This window comes from Corvus kubaryi, unplaced genomic scaffold (assembly GCF_017639235.1).
Source record: "Corvus kubaryi isolate FWS band 111438036 unplaced genomic scaffold, C.kubaryi_AGA036_p1.0 37341, whole genome shotgun sequence".
In the NCBI taxonomy this organism is placed as follows: Eukaryota; Metazoa; Chordata; class Aves; order Passeriformes; family Corvidae; genus Corvus; species Corvus kubaryi.
In genome coordinates this window covers 935,084-937,415 of record NW_024581112.1, presented here as the reverse complement: position 1 = coordinate 937,415, position 2,332 = coordinate 935,084, and positions in this window count along the sequence as shown.

Genomic DNA, 2,332 nt, shown 5'->3' with positions numbered 1-2,332 from the left:
GTTGATTTTGTATTTTTCATAATTCAGTATTTTCTAAGACTACAATAAAAACCACTATCCTTTCTACAAAGGCTTTTCTATTTTGTGTAAGTCTTCTACTGGTGCATTATTCATTTACGTAGTACTGCTCAAACAGTTCTGAAAGCAGCAGCAAAGTAGTCTCTATATGGTTTATAAGCTTAATAGGCCCAAACCACTAGCTTAGCATTCTTCAGACAAAGCTGCAATCTCCTAATAAGCCAGAGAGGTAATTGTACCAAAGTTGGTTATCTGCTAAACTACTCATGATATTTCCTCAGTAGTGTGTATTTTGTTCTATTTATTTTCTTTTTTAATTGCATATTCTTAAATATATTAATATTCTTCTCAACCTACTGAAGATTAAATTTGCCATGTGGAAGACCTGCTGTTTCACATAAATGGCAGAGTCAAGATAGTCAGAATTTAAAATAAAAACCCTAAAAATGGTTAACAGATAAGTAATGAGTGAGAATAATATTGCAATACAAGTAAGCTGAGTATATTTTGTTAACTTGAGAAATAACATAAGTCTTTCTTGATACATTATATGATAGTCTAGTAAGAATTCAGTATGATATTTTAACAAGGTTTCCTAGTCTTTTACAATCTACTATTTCATATTTACTGTGAAAGAGGAGGAGATGGATGGGAGAGACTTGGGAAGAAACAAGACACTAGTAGTCAAAATAGCACCCCAGAATGTGTATATATTCAACTTCATTAACTTGCTGAAGGCCATAAGTCTCAAGCTTTCAGGTGAACTGGCATGATTTTGTTTAAAAGTATTTGGTAATGAGAGATACTCAGAAATTCTAAGTCCTATTGCAATTTTATTTCACAGCCCACTGCTAATAAATCAGAAGATACATTTCATGTCCACCTGGCAACATTTGGGACTTTTTCAGGTAATGATCTAGGAAATAAGAAAGATTTTCAGTGAACAGCCTATTGGTTCTGAGTTTTCAACCTTCAAATCTGAGTAGGTGCCAAAATTGAGGCTATACGGGAGGCCCCATGAGAACAAATTGTTACTGGCTTCTAGCTCTCCTGAGCAGCCTGTTGACTTCAACCAGCACTGGGACTATGTGCTTTCCTTCACAAGGAAAGATACTACCATTCACTTTTTGGAGGGCATATGCAAAATTTAAATTCAATCTTCAAAACTAAATAGGGCACAGGATTACTGCCACAAAAAAGTCCCAGGAAAGAAAGGTTTTGTTGCTGCTTACCTTGCCTGGGCAGCCTACCATCTAAACAAAAAAACACTGGGGCAAGGTGCTCTCCTTTCCCAGGAAGGCTGTTTCACCCTGTTTCTCTCTCCTACAAATTTGGATACCACTGCTCAATCAAATGCATCCAGGGAATGATCCCACACAAGAGGTTCCAGGACAGAAAGCAGTTGCTGGGCTTTATCTCTGTGAGGCAGCCTGTCATCTGCAACTGCCACACTGGGACACAGTGCCTTCCTTCCTGGGTTAAAGCACTGTCATCTCTTTCCAGGAGCTTACAGCCAAAATTTGCCTATGACTCCAGTATTGAATTTGTCCTAGGACTGATCTAAGAGAGAAAGGGGCCAGGACAGAATGGTCTTCACTGGGTAGACAACCATTTGCAGGGTGAGCTTGTTTATATTTCCAAGGAAAGGTAATGTGATTCGCATTCAGGACACTAGCTCTGCCAAATGGATCCACGCTGCAAAGGCAAGAAAAGTGTTGCTGGTCTTTACCTCCCCTGGCTAAGTTATTGTCTCCTACTGAAACACATGGTCTCTGTGCATTCCTTCCCATGTAAAAGAACTGTTGTTCTCTTTCAGGATACCTCCTGCAATTTTGAATACAAATTTTGCACAAAAAACCTTTTAGGACAGAAGGTACTTGCTGGCCTTTACCTCCCCTTGGAAGCTTGTGATCTGCACCAGCGACACTGGCAGTATGTTCTTTGTTTCCAAAGGAATGGTACTGTCACTCACTTCCTGGACCCCACTTGGGAAACTTCAGTCTAAGCTCAAAAATTGAGTATGTCCAAAGATTGCTCCAACACAACAGGTGCCAGGCTGGAAAGCTGTTGCTGGCCTTCACCTCCAGTGGGCAGCCTGTGATCAGCACTTAAAAACACTGGATCTCCAGGTTTTCCTTCCCATGCAACAGTAGGTTTACCAGCCATAAGAGGAAGGTAAATGCTGCTAGAGCGTGATGTGAACTAAAGGTTGCAAATGGAATCTGACAGCTAGACAAACTTCTCTGTCCTGGCACATTGCTTTTTGCCACAACTGACAATTTCAGCTTGGGATCTGCACACGGTGTTTGCTTAC